Consider the following 27210-nt stretch of genomic DNA (forward strand, 5'->3'; position numbering starts at 1 on the left):
ACTTTTGCTGCAGAGCTATTGTGCTGGAAATGCCTTTGTTGTGAGGGGTATTAAGCAAATGGTGGTGTAATCCACTATTGTATTCACTGACTTCCTCACTAAAAGTTTGTCGTGGGGGGAAACAGTTTCCCCCCCTAGAGCTAAGAAAGCGATAACCCTCAAGGGGGTGGTGATCCTTTGGGGTCGAGCCAATGAACACTCCTGCAAAATATAAACATTATCACACTTAGACCGGAAGAGAAGAGTTGTAGCAGTAGTTGGAGAAAAAGAAGCCATGTTGTGAGCCACGAGCAGAAGGGGCAGGAGCCCCTCTGGGGGGCCACGGCCCCCCAGCCCCCCAGCTGGGGTCATAGAAACTTGGAAACAGTGTTAAACTGGACTGAGGTCTGTGACTTGAGAAGCTGAAGGAGTTTTCTCCACCGTGAGTGGGCAGACGGAGCAGCAGCAGAGACAGCAGCGTACGGAGAGCAGTGGCAAAGAGCCAAGAGATAAGGGAGAAGCAGCAGAAGCCAACATGCAGCCGAGCAGAAAGACACAGAGTTGTCTGAGAGAGACGAGAGAGAGCCAGCAGCGAAGAGCAGGACTAAGCCACTACAGAGAGAGAGTTTTGGGGGTAAGGACTGCAACCAGAACCCCCAAACTCCTTGGAGACCTTTCCCCTCATAGAGAGGAGGGAGTGGTGGGCTCCCACCTGAGAGGAGTCCTAAAATGCAGCAGCACTGCTGAAAGAGGAACTAAGAAGCTCAGGCATCGTGGAAGCTGGACCAGGACGACCGATGGAATGTGTGTGTGAGGGTGACCTTGGCCCCCCCACTGTACTGCCAAGCTGGCAGTCTTGAGTCAGAGCACGGGAGCTCTGCAAGGGGCTTGGATCCCCTGAAGATAAGGACCGTCGCGAAGACCCCTGTGCTTTGCGATATGACCGTGGTGACGTGACCTTTGTCCTGGTGAACACAGCCCACGGAGGATAAGACCCTTTGCCTGCGTCAAAGGGCTGAGGGGCTTGGAGACCCCCTCGTGTGTACTGGCAGAGATCCAGCTACAGCTGCTGCATGGAAGAGAGAGAGAAACTGCTGCCCTAGGGACTGCTGCTCTAAGAGTGGAAAGGGTCTTTTCCTTCTTCCCTCCTGGACTTTTATTTGGAAGGGAGAAGAGATTTGATCCATTGTAAATACTGTATGTCATGGTAGAGATAGTTGAGATTGTGTATGTAGTGTACTATAATATTTATTTGTATAGTGTATTGTAAATATATACCTTTTACCCCCATTTGAGTCTCGTGTGGTGTCTGGAAAACCCATCTCACACTGTGTTGAGATGTGGGAAGGGGTTTAGGACTAGGGAATTGGATTTTGGGGCTCTCAAACCATATCAAAGTGGATTCTCTATTTTGAAGAGTTACCTCTAAGTCTACTGTACTAACTACTTCTAACAAATGTTTGGACATGTACTTTTTGTGTATTTGGAATGAAAACTGGATGATCTATAGGCAAGATAATCCATATCTCTAAGATGAATTAGCAAAAACTGCACCACTAGTATTTCTGAAAATGATTCAAAAAGATGCAGTAAAGAAATAGAGACATCAGAAAGTTCATCAATCTTCTGGTTCTTGTGTTCAAACCACAGATTATGGGGGAAACTGCCTACAGTAATGTAAGATCAAAATCTAGAGAACAAAGACAAAGGCTTCAGCTTGTAAACCATGCTAAAGAACATACACTCAGATGACATTATTCTCTTGAGTTTCCAAATTCCCAGGGCTAGATTCCACTGTCTGTAACTTAAGCAATCATTGAAGGAATTCCTGCAATGCAACAGAACGTAGACCTAAACTCTCAATTCGTAGTCACCCATTAAACACTTCTGCCTTCATCAAATCTGTGCTTTAGACATGATTAGGAAAAGCTACAAAAACAACAGAAAATAGCCTGATATTGTAAAATTTATTGACAACAGGAAACCAAATACTGCAAAATAACACTCCAAGAGAGTCAGATGTTTGAGTTTGTGCTTTGGACCTCTATGAATTTAGGAAATAAAGATGCTTAAGTTAAAAAAAAATAAAATAAAAAATAAAATAATAATAATAACAAAGTTAGTTTGTGCATGCTTTTACAATGTGATTGATTTGCATATAATGAATGCATCATGGAATGATTTTTTGCCCTAGCATCATCAGAAAAAAAACCAAGAGCCTTTCATTTCCTGGTAAGAAGACAAAATTAGTTCCAACCAATAGTTGGAAACTAACTAGTTTCACTAGTTTAACTTCCCCAGAACCCTTTGATATAATTATTTAAAGAGGTGATAAATAATGACAGTATCAAATACAATGATATCTATAATGCATCATCTTCTATACCAACAAAACAATAATCATTATAAAGGACTTGACTGCAGTGCTCTGTATTCCCATGGTGGAATGTAATGACTGAATAAATTGAATATTGTGTCTAAGTTGCAGCTTCTTCAGAAAAAAAAGGGATGAGCATCTTGGAGAACTGAAAGAGCTGCATAATCAATGGCTCCTTTCATAAGTTGCACGTGATGAATGAAAAATAATAAAACAATAGATGTGTCTGATATTAGAATTCAGGATCCATCACTTCACAGGTTCACAGTCATTATTTGATCTCCATAATTATACTGAAAATTTGAATTAAACTGAGAATAATTAAATAAGAAAATGAGCTGAACCTCATTTCAAAAGAAGACGGCTACAGTTTGAAAATATTCTTGCACGTATACCTTAAATTTGTATGACAATGGAAATATGATTAAAGAAAACAATAGGAATTAATATTCAGATCCATTATTTTTAGACATGATATCAGAGAATACAGAAATAGTTAAAAAGTAGCAAGTGATCACCCTGACCAAAAAAAAAAAAGAAGACAAATACTTTTTTCATTTTTTAAGGACTCAGTTTCCCTGTCCAGTTCACTTCTCAGCAGTGGGAACAGTGGTACCAGCACAGCAGCATGAAGGCCAGGGAGCACTGGCTGGAGATAAGGACATTTAAGCCAGTATTGCCTTCAAAGAAGTTCATGTGGCACCCTTCTCCAGGGGAGAATTCAGTCCCTGGGAAGAGTCCGTGCTCCTCATCTAAATGAGGCAGCTGCTAAAATCCTGCTGTGCGTGGGCTGCACCGTGACCCCAACGTCTGTGAAAGCACTCTGGCTGTGACCACTCTCACCCCTAATCTGATCCCTGAAAACCAAGCCTTAGAAGATGTATAAAGTACTTACTCACTTCTGAACATGCTTTAAAGCTATCCCTTGGAGCAGATGGAGTTTATTTTGTAATCTTTTTACAGCAGCTGAGTGACAAAAAATATGCTGCAATGCAGTCCAGAGTCAGTGTTTCCCTTCAAATAATTCGAAATGTTATAAAAATTACTTTGTCTAATCGAGGCACCCTTTCCTGTCCAAAGGGAAAGGTTAATTTTTTGTCAATGACATCTGATTATATATTTGCTAATTTATTTTTCATTAATGGGTGAATTTGTTAGTCTCTGAGTCTCAGTGATAGCCTCAAGAACTCAGCACTAGAAAACCTTTGATTATCCTTTTACAGATTTATAAATGTTTACGTGATCTAATCAAAGTAAAGGAACAATGTAATATGATTTACTTAAGTATTTTAAAAAGAGTTAGTGAACATTTAATCTATCTTTGCACAATCTATTTTTGAGCAATTTTGAATAAGAATTAATTTCATAATATCAGTCTGTTTGGAAATAATTTATGAACAGAATTAGGACAGACATTCTTGAATATGTTAATTTTTCTAAGTTGTTTTCCCAGCTCTAATAAATGTTAAAACTGAAAATTTTTAGAATATATATCCCCATTTCAGCTTGAATTTCTCACAGAGAAAAATCTGACACAATCTGGAAGCCCATTTTTTATTTTGTTTTTCCAGACAACTGAAAGTGAAGAGTGAGGGGGAAAGAGGGTCTATACTATTTTGTACTAAGAATATAGTATTTATGTATTATAGACATATTTATCTGTGTATTATAATAAGAACTCTATAGTATCATTCTATAATGACTTTTTTTAATTTGACATGCACTTGAAAAGATGAACAGAAGACTTGATGGTGTATTTCAGCTACCACATACTTGTTGCAACATAATATATGCTTTAGCTGATTTTACTTGCACTTTAGCTTTTTATGGTAATTGCCTACTTATCCTGTTCTCATCAACTAATCGGGAGTAATTATTAGATCTCTAATTGACCAATAATAACTACTGCATCTTGTTTTGTTAATTAAATGGGTTTTTTTAGGAGAATATTTAATTTGCTGTAGTAAACTTTTTTTGCTTGTAGTAACTTTTTGTTTTCTTGGCAAGCAAGTCAATGTATTTATTACATTATTATTTTTTAGTTTTATTCTGCCTGTATGAGGCAGTACATGCAAAGCTCCTAAGAAGATTATGCATAGCACCTTATATCTGCCATAAAAGGGCTCAGCTGAAGCTTATGTTATTGTTAAATGTCTTGTAAAAGGAATCTGTGACAAAGCTTCACTTACAATATGGAAAGCATTCCAGCACAGGAAAAACTCAAGGAAAATAAGATGATTTCCCCCAGAGATAATTTGCTAGGGATCTTATTTTGAGCTAACTCCTAGTTTACAGAGTCTTTAATGAGATCCCAAAGACGTTGTATTGCAAGGGTTACAGTTATCATCAACCAGAGCTGTCCTCAGGCCCCAAAAATTAGTGATTTCAGTCATCTGGGAAGCTGGACTGAAGCACAGGAGGGAACAAGGAGACCCCCGTGGCCATTCTCCCACCACACAACCTCTGCCACAGAGCTGGTGCTACCTCCGTGCAGAGAAGCAAGAGATGTACAGTAACCTCTGGGGAGAAGGTCTGAAGTTGCTCATGGAGGGGAACCTTCACACCTACCTCAAAGCAGTGCCTGGAAAGTCAGGTGGCAGCCTCAGGTGTACAACCAGCAAATGACGATTTCACATCCAGTTCCTGTTGTTACCACTTCTTGCCACACCCAAAACACTGATTTGGTGATGCTTAGTCCTCAGATGTAGCAAATCTGTGTGTAGGGATGAGCAAATTATTTTTAACCTCGTCTTAGTATAATTTGGTTTCATGAGCTCCACCGTAACGCTTAAGTTAAAGACTTGTATAAAAAACAAGAAACTAGAATTCACATAGTGCTGACTCAGTAAACTGAAGACTGCATAGTTTCTTTGTTCAAGTGTTAAAGGTCCACAGTTGTTTCTGTTATTTTAGAGTTCCTAAAAAAGCACACTCTCACATCATTCTACAATGCAGTGCAATTTACATAAGCTCATGAACCAATACGACGTATGGACGCTGAGTTTGTTGACAAAAAAGAAGAGGTCAATAGGCATTTGGGATTCCACAAAGTATCATCTATGAGCTACAGAACCACAAAATAAAGTTCTTCATTTTTTTCCCCCTAATCTATTATTATTAATAATGTAAAATAGTAGGAAATATTTGCCTTAGTCTTGCAATTTCTGAAGGGGAAAAAAATATTCTTTAATACACCCAAGGGCTTTTTTTCTTTTTTTCAGTGAAGATTATCTTTCTGTGAAAAGGACAAGGACGTTTTTTTCTTACAGAAATCTCTGCAAATAAGTATTACAATAGAAAATATGGCCAGAGAAACATACTTGCCACAAGGCTGAAAAGATTTAAATTGTGTGATATGCAGCATAATAAATAAAATCTTCTTTTTCTTTCCAGAAAAGAATGAACTGTTCTGCCTGACCTCGGTCAAATTAGAATGCTTTTCACTCATAATAAACTACCAGTATTGTCTCTGAGAGGCCACACCTTACATAAGCAGTGACCTTCATTTCCCTTTAGGCAGCCTGGGAAGCGCAGGGGGCCTTTTGAAAGTACAAATGTTTTTTTTTCTGCTATTGTAACTAAATAATCTGTACCTTATTTAAAGGGGAACACCACAGCACCGTTTCATCTCACGTGTGATGCTCCTGTAGTTCAAGTTCTGGAACTCTTCAGAGGTTATTTTTGTCTCTTGGTATGTCAGTTTTGCTGCATAAGGGCAGCTGTTTATTTTAAGTAATACGTGATCCTTGGAATCTCTCCAAGCTGTAGTGGTTCTTCTGACCATGTGCTTACAGGCCAGGGGACTGTTGTATTGTGTTTTATGTGTGTCCTTGGTCTTGAACATTTGCTACCAGATCTGAACAGCCTGGCCTGTTCTCATCTGTAAAGGAGAAGAGCATGAAGTCTGCTTCTGAAGGAAGACTTAAAAGGAAAATAAATCCAGGATCCTTCTAGCAGCTAGTATGGAATTAATTGGAATATTTAATAAACTCTGTGTTGCTAAATATCATATTCAGTTGGAAACAGCTGGTTTGAATATGCAGAAGCTTTAACAAAAAAATATGGGAAATTTTCCATGATTGGGAGAGCTTCAAAGTGATTTTTTGGTCTAACACACAATTATTTCATACAAATTTACATATAATAATAATTGTAACATACAATTATTTCATACTATTTCAAACTACAGATTATTAAAATGAAAGCTGGAGAATTAAATGTGAGCTAAAGGGGCAGCAAATCCTCATAAATAGAGCAAAGGTTCACAATGCAGTGGTTTATCAGAACTAAGTAGATTCATTTCTCCCTATTTGGACTTTTTTAACTTCTTCAAGGAAAACCAAAACCATTGAGGACCTGCAGCTCAGTCTTGCTAGAACATCTAATGTGGCTGGTTCTGAAGTTTTCAACTGAGAGTGGAAAATGTTTCTAGCATTCCCAAGCTGATTTTAGGATATTGCAGAGTCTGCTTGTGAATTAAACACCAAATAAAAGGTGACTGTGCTGAATTTGTGTCACAGGCTTTATTCAAATTTATTGATTATTTTAAAAGAAATAGACTGGGTTAACTGGGTTTGTTAATTAATAGTGACTCAAGCATCTGTAGTTTTTACATACTGCTACTTCTTAGGTTTCATAAATGCGTAACTTAAGAGCTAAATCTACAAAATTGTCCCCTACTGCTCAGCTGATTAATATCTTATTCAATGTAAGATTTCATGCTAATAAATGTATGTTTAAGCAGGCAACATAGCTGAATGAAAGTAATATTAATAGTCATAATATGAATAAATAATAATATAATAACAATGTAATCTGAATAAACACTGATTTCCCCATTTGTTCATTTCAGAGTGGTTGACTGGAACACAAAGCTGGAAAAAACTGGTGTGTCAATAGCTAACTTCAAAAAAGTATTCATGAAAATTTGGATTAAAAATATCCAGAAGAGGTTGTTTTCATGCTCAGGATATCAGTACATTTGAAGCTATACAACATGCAGAGGAAGAATTGAAAAGCTGAAGGGAAAAATTGCTGTGATAGGCGAAAAGCAGCTATTTCTCATTTTATATTGAAATTCAAACCATTTGGGACCTGAGTCCTTCGGCAATTTTCTACATAGGAATTCATTTAATGATGTTATTATTTTCGCCTCACATTGATGAAATGGAAGACATTATACTTTTAAATACTCCTTTCATATGTGGAAAAGATCAGAGAACACTGAACTCCTCCAGATCTGATTTTCTGCTGGAGAAGAACAGGATTTCTGGCCAACTCACTGGTGTACAAAGCATAACCATCCATTCACAGAGTATGATAGTAATGTTAACAGTCCCTCTTTGCTATAGGCAGGTACAATGGTTAAGTATCATAAAATATGCTGAATTGGAAGGGACCCATCAGAATCATTGAGTCCAACTCCTGGCCCTGCACAGGACGCCCCAAGAGTCACACCATGTGCCTGAGAGCATTGTCCAAACACTTCTTGAACTCAGACAAGCTTGGTGCTATGACTACTGCCCTGGGGAGCCTGTTCCAGTGCCCAAACACCCTTCTGGGGGAAGAACCTTTTTCTAACATATAACACAAACCTCCCTGAAATAACATCATGTTATTCCTTTGGATCCTGTCACTTATCATGAGAGTGAATGGATCAGTGCCTGCCTCTCCCCTTCGTGAGGGAGTTGTAGACCACAATGAGACTCCTTTCAGTCTCCTCCAGGCTGAACAGACCAAGTGACCTCAGCCAGTTTTCATATAGCACGTGGCCCTCCTTTGGATGCTCTCTAGTATTAAAATATCTTTCTTATATTGTGGTACCCAAAACTGCCTCAATATTGCAGGTGAGGCCGCCCCAGTGCAGAGCAGAGTGGGACAATCCCCTCCCTCGACTGGCTGGCGATGGTTTGCCTGATGCCCCCTAGGATGTGGTTGGCCCTCCTGGCTGCCAGGGCACTGCTGACTCATGTTCAACTTGCCATCAGCCAGGACCCCCAGGTCGCCTTCCACAGCACTGCTTTCCAGCATCTCATTCCCCCGTCCATCTGTACATCCAGGGTTGCCCCATCCCAGGCGCAGAATCCAGCACTTCCCCTTGTTAAAATTCACACAGTGATTGCCCATCTCTCTAATATGCTGAGGTCTCTCTTGTGGGGCTTCTCTGCCCTTAAGGGAGCGAAGTTTCTCCCAGTTTAGTGTCATCGTCAAAATCACTTAGTATTCCTTCGAGTCCTGCATCCAGGTCGTTAATGAAGATGTTGAAAAGAACTGGGCCAAGGATGGAGCCCTGCGGAACCCCACTAGTGACCAGACTCCATCCTGATGTTACCCCATTCCCTATAACTCTTTGTGCCCGATCTATGAGCCAGTTGCTCACCCACCACATAACACGGTTATCCAGCTGGGTGCTGGACATTTTGTCCAGAAGGATACTGTGACAGACAGCATCAAAAGCTTTACTGAAGTCCAAAAAGGTTGCATCAAACTGGCTTTTCTGGATCAACTAGGTGGGTTACCCTGTCACAGAAGGAAATCAGGCTCAACAAGCAGGACTTCCCACTCATGAAGCCGTGCTGGCTGTGACCAATGACTGCATTGTCCTCCAATGCTTCCCAGAGTAATCTTTTAAGCATAACACTAAAGAGACATTCTCAAAAGTATTCATTGCCAAAACAAGCTAAGTGTACCCTTCTAGACTAGTTTATACCACGCTCACTTCAGAGTTTCCCTAAACCAAGTGCAATGAAAATCAAAATACTGTGCATTTCTGAACCATTTTCATACTGATATGAACAAAAAGCAAGCACTGTGGCATGGTCTGTTTGTCTGGCCAGTTATAAGATTTCCTTGGAGGTGCATAGGAGTGCAGCTACTTTATTCTTTATATTCTTTATTCCCACTCCTTTTGCCCCATTTTTCATGGTTGAATTTTCCCAAATACTTGCCCAAAATCTGTCCCAACTTCTTCTTATCCTGGTCACCTCTCTCTGTATCTTGCCATGTTTTACTGTGCAGTCCCTAGTGTATCACATTTTACTGTGCTGTTCTGAGAGGGTGGAGTGGGTCTGCACCCAGTGTGCAAACCGAGGTGACACAGCAGCTGTGTGTGTAATCACTCACAACACTCTCTGCTTTATTCTTTTTTCTTTTTTCTAAAAACATTTGGAGGTTTTGACCACAGAATAAAATTAAGCTGAATTTCATAAAATACTCAAGAATAAGATTCTCAGTGTAACAGTAAATTCACTACCTAACGTGTATGTTAAATTGCAATTATTTTTCTTCTTACGTTTATTCTGCTACATATATCAACACGGATCTCAGTCTGCTATTTTACCACCCAGTCCCTGTGAGCACCTTCTGCATCTTTTTTGTCGTTACCCTTGCCTTCATTATCCTGAATAACTTAGCAAACTGTGTCACTTCGCTGCTTATTCTCTTTTTCAGATCACTGATGAATACGGCCCCAAGGGACTCCATGGTGATTTTCTTCCAGTACGAAAACTGACCATTAACTCCAACTCTCCATTCTATAAGCTGTTGCTGTGCGTGGTAAATGTGCAGAGTGGGAGGCTTCTTTATGTACTTACACCTTTTAAAAAATTATTCGGTCTAACTTATAATTATGTCTAATACATAAATGATATTTTAATGTTATAAATATATTCCTGGAAAGAGACTCAGCAATTATTCTTTTAAAACGAACATTTTTTTTTTCTTATTGGAAGTAATTTAGTTTTGCCCTCTGTCACACCTTGACATTTTTGCTCTGCTTCTATTTTTTGTGTATGTGAATCACTCGCTTTTCAATACCGACCTGTCAGAGACTTGTATATTTTGAAAAGAAGCCAAGTTTCAGTATCATTATACTTACACATTCACCCTGAGGCATAATTGTTCTAATACACAATTTTCATCCTGCAATTTAAAGGAGAGTTAGTGTGTCTTTTTGCCTTCCAGTAGCTGTCATAGGATTTCAGTATGCACTGGATAACACGAGCCCTTTCCTGTTCCCATGGAAATCAATAGTAACACTTCATACCCATTAAACTCCATCAGAGATAAAAAATGGGATCTAGGTAATTAGGACCCACTTTTGTTTGATCACTGGTTCATTTGAAATCAGGAGAACTATTAGTCAGGAAAGCACAGGGTGGGCTGCAATGAGCTAAAATTTTCAGGCAACACAAATAAAGGTGAAATGTTTGGAGTTCCACCCAGTGGGACCAACACTATTCCCACCCCCTCACCAGGCAGACATGTCACACTGTGCCAGGGCAGTGCCAAGCTGAAGGAATGAGGACTCACCAGGGCTCAGATGCACCCTTGGGAGCAGCAATGCCTGAGGCACAGCCAGGGACAGTGGAAGACACCAAGCAAGAAAACCCTGTGTTTGCAGCTGAACGAGACCTTCCCTGAGTCCTGCAAGGGGAGACCTGGCCACAGATCCCATTTGGGTTTTCTAGTCTCATATTTAACCTGAGCACTGCTCAGCATTGTGACACCTAGTTCAAAGTGTGATGCTTCCATGTGTACCAAAGGACCAATCCAGGATACAGAGTAAAAGTAATGGAAATTCACCATCCATGTACCTTTTCTTCAGGTTTCTGCAGCAGGGTGCCTCAGAGGTTCTTCTTTTAGGCAAGATTGAAGGCAGTTTCAACCCAGTTCTCTGAAAAAATGAAGCCAAGTAACTGACATTTTACGTGGACCGTTGTCATCTTTTGGTTGGCAAAATAAAATATGTTTAGTTGAAATAAATATAGGGAAAAGAAATGTATTTTCCATAAAAATCCTCCAGTTTTGAAAGACTTACAAAAGCTAAACATCACATATAGGAGAAGTCATAGACTACTGCAATTACAAGTTATTATTTAAAAAAGGAAAGAAGAATTTGCCAGATTTATTAGTACCTGAAAGATACAGAAAATTCAGAATCCGCCCAGTAGCAATACTGCACACTAGAAGGGCAGAAGGCAACATAGAAAGGCAATGAGACTCAGTAAAATACAATTATTTACCTCTCAAAGGAATGTAATACAAGTATTGATCACATACACTGTATTTAGGAACTTAAGATCCAAACCTCCCAGAAAGTGCTTTAGGAAAACTGCAAGGTTTCTCAATAGTGTAAGTTTTTTGACTCTAGTGAAGGTAGTTTAAAGCTTTTAAAGTGAAGGTAGTTTAAAGTTTAAAGCTACACTGCCTTCTTGCTGTGAGTCAAAGATGCAGCTCTAAGTAGTGAATTGTAACTATACCCTACATAGCTACATGTGCTTAGAACACAGTCAGTTCTTACTGTCTTCAACATGTCTTTTAGTTGTATTTAAATGAACTAGTGCAGTATCATTTTCTAAAACTATGAATATCCAGTTATTTCTTTAGCAGCACATTTCTTTATTTTCTATATTTTTCTAGAACTCATCAAGAACATAATCCAAGACATGCTAAGTAAAAATAAAACACATATTATGCACATGCTTTACTGAAGTAAAAATCAAATAAATTTCGTTTACTCTTTACCTAGTGTGGTTCATCTTTGGCTTAATGACCACCTACAAAGAACAGAAGCAAGCAGGAAGGCACTAACTTGCCACTGCACCTGACCCCAGGGCTCAGTTTCAAACACCAGTCTCAATTTGTGCAGACCTCATTTATTCTCAACTCTAACCCCACATTCACTTTTAGTATTACTTGTGCATATGGAGTTCTTTAACAAAATGTAGGAAACGTACAGTTTCCTTACAAATCTCTGAAGCAGAATAAAATAGCTTATGCTCAAAATTCCTAATGATTGGTACATAAAATCAATTTTATTCTTGATAAAGCGCACTGTGACTTGCAGAATTTCAGATTTGTGGTTCTCCTTATGTTCCAGCTGTGCTTGGGATCCATAAAACTCTCAAATTTAGAAGCTAGCATTTCTGGAGAAGATGTTCTGAGAAACTTTATCATAAATGTTGCCAAAAGACAGACAAAAGTATAAAATAATGACCTGGATATCCTGAAATCAGCATTGTATGGACATTGCAGATCCACTACAAATCATACAAAACCTACAAAGTTAATTAAAAATTCTGTTCAATAGAAAAAGCAGCATGACAGAAATAAGTAACTATGAACAACCACTTTATTTTTACAGTGTTGATGCTCTATGAACTAACACACACTTAGTAATTAAAATATTCCAAGAGCATGTTCCTACCTGACAGTCTCACTTTTGCTTTCACCTGTCTTGCTCTCCAATTTTTCATCCCTCTTAGTTTTCTTTATAGCAAGGCATTGCTCCTGCAATCTGCAACTTGTCTTTATTGAGCTTTAAAAAAAATAATTTGTGTTTTACAAGTCTGATTTTGTACTAAACAGGCCTAAAATAGCAGTGCAAGTTATTAAAATAAGCATAACTGTATAAACAAAATGTTCTGCCTGCTCTTTAGAACGTACTACACCTATCAAATGACTAGAGAAAAAGAAAAGAGCACATTCTTAGCACAAGTTTTACCTTGCCTGGTTATCATAATATTTTTACAGTTGTAGGAAACAACCCCACTAACTAGTAAGAAGCAAAATAACTTAAATAGCAATTACTACCCCTGATACATTTCACAGATCTTTGCTATCCTCTCAGTTGTCAAGTACACAGACCTATTTTTGTTCTCTGAATTCAGTACTAGTTTTGATTTCTTTTCAACAAAATAGCTATGAAAATTGACCTATTTAGAAAGCTTGCAATACCATATGGAAAGGCATTTTCAAAAACCTTACTTTTTTAAATAGAGGAGCTAAAACATCAGAAAGGCTGCCTGTATTTGACTATAAAGAAAAGCAAGTGAATTTTGATTGAGAAACTGAGATTGAATAAATTTTTAGAAATGTAACTTCATATGATATGTGCCCAGTAGGTCTGGTAGCCAGAGTATATTTTCATTCCTCTGAACCAATTACTATTCCTCAGACAAAACCTTTTACAAGGATCAAACCTTAAGATACTCTTTTGAACTATAAGGTGTTTATAAGAGATAGGGCATGTTGCGGCAGGATGGATGCAAACTTTACTATTAGGTGCCTATGGAATAACCTTGGTGGATTTGAATAATGTTATGCAGAAATACAACAGAACGAGTTACAAGATAGAAGCATATTAAGCAAATCTGTGAGCAATATACATCTATTCCCAATGCATTTGTAGCTATTCTGCTGAAGCTAACAAGGTAGAAGAGTAAGACAGTTTCTCATTCTCTGACTATTGTCAACTTCTTTCCTATAATACCAATACTTCTGTAAAACAGGAGCAACGGTAAGTAAAGTAAAAACAATGCAATGTAGAATTTTAAAGGTTTTTTTATATCAATAGAGCTTTGTCAATAATCTTAGTAGGACTGACTTCAGCAAAATGCTGCAACACCAAGTTGGAAGGCAAGTCAAACATTTGCATATGATTCCTGTTTTGTTCCAGAAGTGAAATATGTTCAGGTCTTCAGAAAGTATGGTTCAAACTAAGCCTACAGACTATCACACAAGAAGATTCCAATTGCCAAGAGCTTTATATTCAACAGATGAGACAGATGTCATCAACTTTTTATTAGCATTTTAGACTACGTGCAAAGAAGGAAATTCAGTTCCAGAGCACTTCACAGGAAAGCTTTGTATTTTCTTTATCTTATTTTTATTTTAAACTAAGGTAAAGCTTGTACACATCTAACTTTGAAAAGATATGCGAAGTTTAGTACAGCAAACATAAAAGAAGTGTCTTTCAGTTTTGTTTTCTTTCTAGGTAAGGGTAGGTAAATGTCAAGAAAACTCTTTAATTTTATATTCTAAAAAAGAATGATTTATGGGTAAGAGAAATCAAATTACTTACCTATAAGAGGAGATTTTTGAAGGTAGTTCCCTGTTTCCCTACAGGTAACACTGAAAGACTTGTAATGATTCACCAGTTTGTATTACAAAGTTAGGAGGCAGAAACTCCATTGTTACTCCACTCTATTAGGGGGAAAAAAAAAAAAAAGAAAAAAAATAATCATAGGAAACATGGAAATGAAAAGAAAAATATTCACCTTTTTCTCACCTGTCAAAAGCCCCCTGAAATTTCAAATGAGAAAAAACAGGTGAGCTGAGACTTCTGGCAGACACTGCTAAAATCAGGGAAGGAGAATTGTCATCGCTTTGGATTCTTGGTCTCTTTGGTTCCCAACAGAGCCAGTCAGGTATTTGTATCTTTTAGCTTTAAACAAAAGTATAAATCTGGCCATTTGCATAACTGAGCTTGAAGGACTACTGATACTTTCCAGGGACTTAGTTTACTGAGCAGCCCAGTACTGCAGTACATGTTTTCAACATAAACAACATCTTCAGCTCACGTAATTTAGCAGCCTCCTGTCCACCTCAGTAGAGCAAAATTTATTTACTGAGTACTAACCCTTAGATATTACTGACCACCTCTGTATAGCAGAAATATGCTGTGGGCACATAGCAAATGCTGTAGGATGGAAATGTGTGCACATGAGCCCAGAGGTAAGGATCATGAATCCATAATGCAAAAATGGAAATGCCTATTCAGGAGCACACAGCTGGGAAAGGTTAAAAGCAGAGGGGAGAGAGAAAATGCACTGAAAGCAAAGTCTCACTATTTCTAATTTATTGAGCACTGAATTAGTATTTGAATATTAAAGAAAGGACTTTTAAACATTAACTAAGACAGTTTCAGTCAAATTTAAAAGAAGGTTATTTTATGGAAATCTGATGGTGTTCATACCATTAAGGACCTGGTCGAGTTCTCTAATTAGTGGACATGTATTGAAACTGGATTGAGGAAACAAAATCCATGTGATTTGGAGTCAAAAATTCTACAGGAAAGCCTTAAGGGATCACTCATCAGCTAAAGTGACTCAGTGTAACCCTGTCTCATATACACGCTCTTTCTTAACTTACATTCTTCTATCTTTAATGCATCCAACACAATGCATCTGCTTGAATGTTCCATGATTTTAATTGATTATCATAGATGGCTAAAAGGAAGGTGAAAGGACTGCACATCTCGAGAGAACATGATCTATATTTGTTTAGATCTGCAGAATAACTTGTACGAAAGGAACTGTTGAAAATAGTCTAATAAAACCATAAGCTCAGTTCCTCGAAGTGATGGCTACATCAATAACATGTGCAACCCATTATTCTGATTGACATAAGCCTTGAGTAGTCTGTCAGCAGAAGGTTATGCTGTGAAACATAATTAAAGATAAAATTGATCACATATTTAGGTCTTGAAACTGGAAAGGTATTTCTGATTATTATTGAAATATTGAAGTGTTTTGCTTCTGTTTGCACCCAAACAGTACAAAAACCTCTTTTGCAAATTTACTCCTAAATTTGCTTTCATTATAAGAATGTATTTTTCCACTCTAAGAAGTGGTTCTGAATAGATAACTGATATTCTTTGAAAATACCAGTTTGAAATGTAGAGTAAGAAAATCAGATTAGTACTTCCTAATAAATTTCTGTGTTTATTTTTCTGTCTCTCTCTGAGAGTTACATGTAAATAAAAACTGTAGAATAAGAGTAATTTCTATTTTTATTTGAGATAGTTTTCCTCCAAAGTTTACGGGACAACAAGAACAAGGCATGTATCTTACTTTCATATAAGTCTCTCCAAATGATTTGGATTATAATGGGTCCTGAATAAGAGAGAATCCCAACAGTGTGACATCTGACAAAGCCTTTATATGGATCTACATAAGATGCCATTGTGAAAAGCCTATTTACTTTTCTTTTTGTAGAAAAGAAAGTCATTTTATTGGTCTCTATGCAGACATCAGGGTAAGATGATCAGAGATCTGGTTTCAGATGTATGTCTGAAGATACTTTAAGTAGGTCAGTTAACTATTGTACAGATCAGTTTGCCGTTTTGTGAATGGAGAATAATACAATAGATAAAAACCTAATAATGCAATATAATAATATTTATATTTTCAGCAGCGTTGCAAGGCTTCTTATATAACATGCCTCAGTTACTCTGAAGTTATGTGGCCACTGTTACAGAACTATGATTAATCTATGGTTATAATGAAAAGGCTACTGTATCTCATTCTTTTTTTTTATTATACATTTTTTATAATAGTGTAACTTCAAAGCTTTCCGTGCAAACACATAGTACTCCTGTATCCTGACAGAAGAACAGAGCTCGCTGTATATCATTCTTACCTTTCTCCATATGACTGTGTCAGGAGAAGTGTTAAAATGAGAATGCAATCATTATTCAGCATCATAATCAAGAACCAGTAGGACAATTGTCTAATTTAATATTTTTGAAATCTATTTTAAACTGCTATTTTTTTTGCTAAATGAAGAGAACGAGCCATTTCATTTCAACTGCATTAAAGTGGTTAATAGTGCACATTGTGCAAGACTTAGGGAGGGAAGCAGAGGCAACAAATGGTTCTTAGATTCTTGTTTGCCTTCACTCCTTTATACCACTCTGATAGCCAAAGGTAGAGGCTGAAGAATACAAAGCATCATGCACAAATTCTGTCTGTCAGGCAGTCAGACTGTGAATTTTAGGACTGTCAAGACTGCATATTTCAGTCAGTTTTGACATTTCTTGGCATTTCTCTTCAAATTCTGCTTTCTATAAAAAATTCCCTTACTTAGGTGTTATTTCTAGTTCACTTCTGAGCATATAAAAAGAATGTGTCTCACACCTTACTATGGCTGTTCTTCATCTTCACTTTGGAAACCTATATCAACAAGAATCAAAACTTATTTTACATTAAAACAATCTAGTACATTTGAATGACAGAACATATATTGCATTTGCAATTAAATGTGGCATTCTCACTCTGAGATCTTGGAGGAATTACCAGCATTCTCTTTTCTTATTCGAGATGGTCTGAGTTTCCTGGGGATTTAAGAGGCATCAACTATAAGCCCATCAGTAACTATAAACATATCAGTACATAAGCTTGCCATTGTTAGAGATCTAATGAAGTCTTTGGATATACAAAAAAAAGGAGAATTTAACACAGAATGTACACACAGTGCTGATAAGACTTGTAATAAACACCTACTATCTGTGTCTTGTTTTGAATAATACAAACAGTTCAAAATGTGTGTGGAAAATCAAAAAGAACCCAGAAAAGAAAAAATAAGTAAATCTAGACCTCATTCTCATTGTAATGAAAGAGTTAGAACAGCTCAGCTTTTTTGTCTTGCAGAAAAGGAAGTGATAATCCCGTGTTACACAATCATGGAAAAATATTTAAGACCAGAACAAGGACAGTGTATGGAAAAAGCTTCACAACTTTGCTGAGAAAAGCACAGAAAGCTCTGAATGTCAGAAACTGACTTCCTGTGAGCCTTGCAAAGAATCTACCACATCTGGTTTAGCTGAGACGTGCCTCTAAGAGTTTCAAGACCTCAACTGAAATATCCCCAATTGTTGTTTCAGTAATTAATTACATCTTATGTTATAAACATAATTGAAAAGTTATCAAAAACCTTCTTTAGTGGGTACTAGAAGAGTGTGCTTCCTACTATTTCTTATTATCTGCTGAAGAGCAGATATTTTGAACTTCAGTTCATTCCTGCAGTTCATTCTTGAATTCATTTTAAAAATACAATGAAACCTGACTTAACAATTGATAATGCATTAATGAGTGTTGCTTACAGTAGAATAGTACATATCTAGTTTTATTCCATATTCTCCTAGGGTTTCTTCAGGACTCCTATCTTACAATTTTAAACAAGGAGCCTAGTTTAAACTGATGTTGCTCCAAGTCTCCTCAGTAAATGTGGTTAATATGCTTGTTTCAAGAGAAATATTGATCCATATACATGTAACAACACATTGGAAATACAGAAAATGTGATGACCTAGACTGTTCTCTAAAAACTACCTGTCTCATCAGTTTACCTCTGTGAAATTCTTAAAAATTTAGTATACTTTGTTTTACTGCTGTGGCCCAGAGCAAGCCTGTCAGGCCAGTGCAACCAAATGTTATTTTAATTTAGAGTAGCATCAATTTGGCCCGTGACTTCAGTTAATAGATATATTAGTATTGCCTAGGAGTGGGCCAAGAACTGCAGAAACTGTGAGAAATTCTCTCAGCAGATGATTTCCTATGTACAATTACTTTTCAGGTCTATTACTCTATATTGCAGATATCTTTTATTTAGTGTGGTCAGGAAGGAAAAAGAAATGAAGCTGTAAAACATATGTCCTTGCTGATCCACACCAATGAATACTGTACAATTCCGCTCAAGCTAGGCTGTTATTCAGAGCTGGGAAAAAAAATTCAAATACATAATCTTTAACATGAATCTAGAAGCTGTAGTCACCATGTTTATTTTCAACTATTATTCAGCTATTGATCTCTTGTCTATTTATGGAGCTGGCACTATGAGACTCCGCAGACATAGTTCTCAAGGTGCCAGATCATTGTCAACAGAATTAGCAGGAAAAGATCTTTTCCCTATTGTAACAAAAAGATGAAGAAAGTAAGATGCCAAAAGCTTTTGGCCTTTCTTTTCAGCCCCCCCACAGCTGAAATTCTTTTAGCCACTTCCATTTGGAAACCTTTTCTTCCTCATCAATTTACCTCTGCAGATTATCCACTGTTGGCAATTAGCAAGCAGGAGAAAACCTGCTGAGGAGAGCAACTTAAAAGGGGACTTAAGAATGACTGTACTTGGGAAACAAGCAGACAATCTGGAGCAGCAGACTTCCAAATTTCAAATACACACATTACAGAGATGAACAGCCAGAGCAACCTCTCTTCTTAATTCCTTTTATCTGGGTCTCCAATCTGCTCACAACAGTATTTAGTCCAAAACTTAGTCCACTTCAATGGGCTTGGAAAGGAAATTACTAAGATTCCAGCATTCATTCTACCTCCAAAAAAGAACAATTTAGATAATGGCTCTCTACGTCTGGATAATAACCAAATGTCACTTTTCACATCCAAACCATTTCAGTCTGGCATCTTCCAGGAAGCCCTGATGTCTACAGATAAAAACAGGGGGAAGGCTTTTCCTGCTGCCCAGCTTTCATCTGCAACATGAAGAAACTGAAGACATTTTCAGTGATTTCAGTAAATCAGAGTAGTCAGTCTTATATACCATGTTTATAAGGAGGAAAATAATCTTACTGCTGTGGAACAGCTTGAGATCTTTTCTTAAGGTCATAAAAGCTGCATAAACACAAGACATTGGAGGAAAAATGTTCCCCAAGTGCAGCTCTATTATAGCTGCTGTTGCAGAAAATTCATTTTTGAACTTTCAACAATCTTCTTAGTGTCCCTATTCATGAAGCCTGCATGATATTTTAACAGAGTGAATAAGTGACAAAGACTTTAGGTAAATTATCTTAAAAACATTGCCAGAACACTATTAAATAAAAGATGGCTTTTCAAACAGAATGTAAAATGTCACATAATATATTATCATTAAATAACTGGTTTTTGAGGGAAAGCAAAGCCATAGATGCAAAAGTCTTTCTAGGAATATTCACTTCTCACAAACAAAATCTGAAAATACAGAAAACATTTCCAAACCCAATTAATTTCACAGCTTCCAGCATAAAAACCCCCGAACATACTTCTTCAAGTTGCCTGGTTCTTTTTGGTTTAGCTCTAAACCATCACAACATAACAAGCTCTATGAAGATTTATGCATACAGAAAAGCAAGATAAGAAGGTTTTTTACTAGTCTTTCTAAAATAAACTATGTAAAAATGGTACAAATGACACAGGCTGGCCTCTATCACTGCTGTTGTGTTCTTTCACTCATGTTCCCACCTGCTTTTCTGTTTCAAACAGTTTCTTACCTCCCACAGCACTGAAATCTTCTACCCCAACCAATTTAAGAGACAATCAGAGTGACACCATTCAGTCATCCTGTTGAACACTCATGAAGTTTGGAATGATTTCTCAACAGGAATTTTCTAGTAACTCGAACATTTCATAAAGGACATAAAGATTGAACCAAATTAGAAACATTTAAGGTTGGACCTGAATTGCTACATTTGATTTCTGATCTGAATTTTTATCTTGTTTGGAGATAATTCCATCCAAACCTTTGATTTTGGAATATTCTTCACAATATTTTTTTGTAAGAATACATAACTGAGCAAGAAGATAGGTTTAGATTAGATATTACTAAGAAATTCTTTGCTATGAGGGTGGTGAAGGTTGTCCAGAGAAGTTGTGGATGCCCTATCCCTGGAAGTGTTCAAGGCCAAGTTGGATAGGGCTCTGAACAACCTGGTCTAGTGGAAGGAGTTCCTGTTCATGGCAGGGGCATGGAATGAGGTGATCTTTAAGGTCCCTTCCAACCCAAACCACCCTGTGATTCCATAATTTTCTGCCATTGCAAAAGACTTTCACAGATAGTTTGGATGGGTCAGGCATGAATGAAAACTCTCCCTTTTGGTGTGAGCATCTGAGCCTCTTGGTTGTCACTTCACTAGTCTTTGTGTAATTCTGCATTTCAGGAGTGTCACCAGACAAACTGAAATTAACCCTCCTGTTAAAAGTCAAATTCTTTCAGTGCATTTTTGGCTGAACATAATTCCTCACATTTCATTCTGAGCCACATCTTGTTACTTTTTTGCCACAGTTTTATACAATCTCTCCTGTTGTCTGGCCATGTTGATGAAAGACAGGCAAGTACAAAGCAGCAGCACACCCTCTGCCACAGGAAGGGTAGAACAATTCACCTGCCTGTTTGCACAAAGCTCACCAGCTCTAGGAGCTATAGATGTGCCATTACAGAGTCAGTTTCAGTACAGAGAGGCAAATCCAGTAATAATTTAAATATGTGCTTCAGAGATAAGTATATGTGCAATACAGGGCATGCAGACTATATTCTAAGCAATCAACCTATTTTAGAGTTTCTGCCTCTTGAATATCCAGAAGAAGGTGTTCACGTATAGTATAAACTGGCCACCCTCCCCCCACGTTACCTACTCCAATAATAGATCAGTGGGATTTGCACCTTTGCCACTTCAGTAATGAGCACAAAATTCTGACTGGAGGTGATGTAATTGTGGGACACCAGGTCAGCCAGGCTTCATATTAATCCTTTGCTCCTTATTTCAGTTAAGAGCAACGAAACTGAGAATACATGTAAAAGATTGAGATCATTTGTTCCCAGACCACTTTCTTAACATTTTTTATGTCTTTATACAGCATTTTGTCTGGGTTTTCACCATTCCTTTTGGGGATGATGGCAACTTGGCCATTTAGGAATAACATACATATGGAGACACATGCCCTTAGACCACTGAATTTTAAGGTTCCAAATAACTAGTATAGTAAAGTTAATTTTATAATTGAAGCATGGCTAAATGCTTAAATTATAAACCAAACCACACTAGTTTAAGTCTACAACAAGGAGACAAAGATGCTTTCATTCCCTTTCAAAGTAATATTTGGCAGTGGCTTTCTTTAGTATCTAATTGCTTTGAAAAGTTCGAGTGGTCAGAAGCCTCTTTTCTTTAAAGACAGGAAATATTAACTACTTCAATTAAATAAAACCTTCTAAGCTCACACAACGTTCTCTGTAATCATTTTCATGACATGTAGATTTTTTGCTTGTATTAGAGAGAATCTAATTTTGCACAATAACAGTTCCAAAGGACTATTTGCTGCACATGGGGTAAATGACGTGCATTTTTTGATTTGTTTGTTCATCTGAAATTGCCAGAAAATACCACTGGAGGGGGAATTGTATGTTCAACATTAAGATAATCCTCATTTTTATCATTTCTCCTTAAAGTGTTGGAGATAATAAGAAATAAGACTTGTATTTGCTTTTTGCTTTACACACACATCAAATGCAGAGAGGCTGAAGCAATCATGGGATATGATATTAAAAGTCAAATTACAATAAAAAACTAGAATGATTCATTATAGCAGCCAAAAATTAAAAGCAAATAACAAAAGCATCCCTTTGGGGTCTTTGATTCAGTAAGGTACTAAAATACATACATAGATTTATGCAAAGTAATATATCCACTCAAATGGAAGATACAGTAAAATTAGGCCTTAACAGTATTATACTGAATTTTAGCTTAAAACATATAAATATATTTCCCCAGAAAGATGCATGTCCAACTTTAATTGTACATAAATATATAGATATTGGTGTTCCTGTAAAATTAAATATGCTGCTAGACACCAGTCCTGGTTTTATGTATATCTTACTAAAAAAAATCCAAATTACTCTATCTTTATGCATTACAATGGGACAAGCAAAATATCTCATGTTTCCATCTTGTCAACATTTCCCAAGGATTTTCCTTTCTATCAGCTTCTCCTTCCTTACAGTGAGAAAATTCCCTTGCATTAAAAGCAACTCATCACTGGAAATCTAAAATACAATCTTATCGTATTCCTTTAACTAAAGCTGTACCCCATTGCTGATTTTTTGTCAAAAATGTAGATTTATTTATTTAATAAGACATTGAGAGACAGTGTTTCCTCTTTTCTTCCTCTGGGAAGTGTTTTATTGTTTGCTTCCTTTCTCTTGCCTGCTTGCTGTGTAATTTAAGACTGATGCCTCCCTGTGGGAAACAAAACTTGATCAGAGAACAGCCTGCACTGTCACCTAAACAAATTATGTTTTAGTCACTGCTGATGTTGGCTCTGTCATAATGGAAATGTATAATTAATGCCTTTGCTTTTACTGCTTTGGAAAGAGAGCTCCTTGAAACTGGTTCAAGAGGGGGGATTTTAGGACTGTGCCCTTTTCCCTTTCTTACCATTAACACAATGGATCCCTACTGCTGCTTCTAAAAATGAACGATCAGGTCCCTGTTCTCTACAGTTATTTATTCAATCTACAGTCCAGGCAATTTATTATTATTAAATAATAAAAATCTGCTGTGCAGTAAGAATTTGGCAAGGAATAAGAGAGGAGGGAAAACTCAGGAACACAGGTTAAATCGTATATTTCTCCTTTTAGCAGAGCTTGAAAAGATTAAGCTATTTCCATTAGTTTCCTGCAGAGTTGCAAGCAGTGATAATAGACATGTGCTAATTTCACTATTGCACTGTGCTATGAAACAGCATTTTAGCTCATCTTTCACCTGTGACATGACTCCAAATATCTCCAATTAGCAGCTTGCTTTTTATTTTCAGTTTTTGTTGTTGAATTTATAGCAATGACTAAACATCTGGTATTATGACTGCAAATAGTCTCCATCTTCTCACCTCTGGGATGCAGTGTAGCTTTAGACTATTTATACTTTGATCTAAAATTCTAAATGACCGAATTATTCATCTGTAATAGGTCCTAAGTGACATTAAATGGATGGTCTCAGCTTTTTCTTTCCAAAATGGACAGCTCTCTCACCTCTTTTAGCTACTGCACTGCATAAAAAGCTCAACACAATGAAATAACAGCAATACCATTTTCAGGACTGAAATAACCTTTGATTTCCACAAAGACACATAGAGGCCAAGAAATGGCAAAGGCAATGACTGCAACAACTGTGTTGCAGACACATTCTCGTGACATCAGAAACTCAGCATTTTTATTTATTATCAGTGTCTCTGGAGCTATACAGAAACCACACTGAGGTGGCAAAGGTATCAATCCTCAAAGAGTCGTGATCTAGATTGGTTGAAAACACGGACAAAACAGTCTTGGCTTCTAAAATTATACTGCTACTCTATGCCTTTTCCTAGTAAGATATTTCTAGACATCATCTGCATACACTTTCTTATTTCCACGGAAATATTTCCACATTCCGAAAATCTCTAATTACATTGTTTGGTGTCATTATTCAAGTAACATTTGTAATTATCATCATCATCACCCTATTTTACAAAACAGAAAAACAGGGCACAGGGGTAAGTCATTTGCTGGACTTCTTATGTAAGGGGTTTTTTTTTCTGTCTGAGTTGGAAATAGATGGGAAGAGATTGTAAAGCACAAGGTCTTGAGCTGATGTAAATTAGGTTACTTACTCTGAAGCCATAAATAGCTAAGATGAATTCAGACAAGTCTTGAATCTGTCCCCAAATCTTCTGACTTTTAGTTTTATAACTGAACTGCTGAAGTGTTCTTAGTCTATTTCAAATTCAAAGAGGCAGATAGATACATCTGCTGAGTGTGACACTGTTCATTGATATGCCCAAAATTATGAAACTTTCATCAAAAAAAAAGTTTGATACGAGTTCAAGCTAACCATAGTTCTCCCTAAGGAGAACTAAATCTAAAATGCCACCTCCTTTTTAAATGCAAAAAAATAATTTCCAACCATTAGTTTAGAGAAAGTAAGTGATTTTTGAAAGAATCAAGACTCAGCCAAAACTTTTCTCCTATTTTGTATCTGAATTAACTTTTTCTTTCCCCTGTGAAAACTTTCCTTCAATTCCCTCTGGCTTTTTATTATTCTACTTCTTGTTTATGGACTAGGATCTCCTGAAAAAGCATCTGGGACAGAAGAACAGGGTAGAAAAAGAGACATCTTGTTACCAGCCTTACTCAGAGAAATGTAGATCATTTAAGATTGCAGGCCAATAGCAAATTAACTTTCAGATTTTGAATTAGGTTGGATTCCAGACATTCTGTGGGACATCATCTTCTGTTCAGGCATTCAGGTAATGAGACTGGGGACAGGCTTGGCTGCCTGCTCTAGCACAGGCACTGACATCCTTTGGGGAAGGGGAGGAGAGGGTGGAAATAGGACTTCCTCTGCAGACCGCTGAAAACCCTTTTGTCCTGGTCCCTCCAGTTTTCTCCCTGTCAGTTGGTGATAAGCCATGTAAGTCCACTTATATATTAGTTGTCCAAGACTGATTTTTAGGGTATACACATAGCTGCAAATGGGTCAAACTTTTTGGGGGTGACATAAGCCCTTCGGGGGGCACGTTGTTTCTACAAACACCCCAGTGAAGTGCTCAGTGGGAAGGACAGCTGAGACCTGGATGGGTCCTGAAGACCTACCTCAGCACCTGTCACACTGAGGGGGCTGACGTGGGCTACTCATGCCCAGCAAGGCAGCACAGCCCAGCCTAATGCCTCTTTTCTCTTCTGCAAGAGTAGCAGATTGGCGAAAATGAAGCCATTTATAGTCTGATACGTTTGGAGACAAGAAGACCACCAGGCATATTAAAGTACAGAGAAGGCCACTTGGCCCATGCTGCTTTCCTTATTAAAATTCTCTCCCTGTTTCGACTCATACATCACATCAGTTGCCTCCTTCCTCTGAAATGAAGAGTGCCAATAGACAGATATCAGAACACAAGGAAAAGACCAAAGAGGATGCCCTGCCACAAGCTGAGAGTTTTGAGTTGTTAATGATGATTTTCCTCGCAGTAGAAATTTCATTGTCATTAGCTATTCAGCACAGCAGAGGGGCCTAAATATCAGAGCCTTCAGCATTAATAATATTTGGGACTTAAAGTTTCCAGACTACAGGAACTTTCCACTGAGCACTGAAACAAAATAACAGAGGAAGGAAACTAGAAGGAGCTTTGAGGTGAAATGATAACGGCTGAGAGTCACTTGTCACCATCAGTAAAATGGGTGCACATCTGCACAGGCACCTATAAGAAGTGACTGACAGCTGTGTTAAAGGTCACAAAATCTCTCTCATGACATTGAGCCCAACACCACATAAGCAGAAAAACACAGAAACCAAGCAAACCCAAGAGTTATATGCATATACACACATGCATACAGGAGCAGAGAAGAAAAAGGCCAAGGTCTCTCTGAATGTTTGAGTAATTGGGAGGAACAGAATACCCCCGGGGACTCATCTTTTTCTGAAAATCTATTACTGGAAATCCTGTTTGCTAAACTTAACTGTCTGACATGGGATTCCTCACACAAATCACTGAAGTCAGGTGAATGTAGGAGTCCCTCTGAGGTCTTCATAATGCTGTCAACAGATATCCCAGTGTTAACCTCCCTCCTGCACAGCTATTTTTGTTCTTCTCCTTAGTTTGCAGACACAAAGGGTATAATTTATTTTAATTGTTTGTTTTCAAGTTGAATGGCTACAGACTCTGAACAAGAAATATCATTAGGCTTCAGCATATCAAACAGCATTTGTCAAGATGCTATTCATTTGGTAGGCACACTAGGAGAATGATAGCATTTTCATTTAACACATTGATATGCTGAACATATTTATAAAGGTATCACACCAGCTTATATTACAATAAAATATAGTCAATGATACTGTGGCAGAGATATTGAGATAATAGCATTATCAAAGGAGAAAAATACACTGAGAAAGGAAATACTATAGCACATTTATCATTTACATATCTTATGAGGGTAGGATCCTTATCTTTCTCACAGTTGTTTCACTGGAGTGGGATAAGGATAAATGTACTATAATACACCTTGGCTTCACAGCTATGCATGGTACCATTCTTCACTCACTATGGGCAAAGGTAGAAACAGAAGTATGTTACAGTGATCTGTCTTTTATCTATGTTAGGTTGCATATTCCTCCTTGTATGTACTGCAGCACGTATAAAAATAATTATTAAATTTAATATTTAAAAATAAAATCAAAATAAAAAAAGCCTAATATACGTTTAGCTGAATTCGCATCTATACCTTATCCATACAGATGGTTCAGAAAGTCCCATTTCAGTGTAACTGGGGAGCAATATCACTGGAGAGAAGGAAATTAAGCTGAAATAAAAATATTGCGAGTTGAGAATTGGGACTAAAACCTCAAGATGATTGCACAGAACCACCGTGAGGTTCCTTTATTATTTTATAATTACAAGGAAAACACAGACTTGAAAATGAGGGGGGGAGGAAACCAGCTAAGAGACATAACAGGTGTCTCAAAATACCAATACCATTGAGAGTACCTTGTACCTTGTACTG

Source organism: Neopelma chrysocephalum, unplaced genomic scaffold (genome assembly GCF_003984885.1).
Source record: "Neopelma chrysocephalum unplaced genomic scaffold, ASM398488v2 Primary Assembly neopelma1_79, whole genome shotgun sequence".
Taxonomy (NCBI): domain Eukaryota; kingdom Metazoa; phylum Chordata; class Aves; order Passeriformes; family Pipridae; genus Neopelma; species Neopelma chrysocephalum.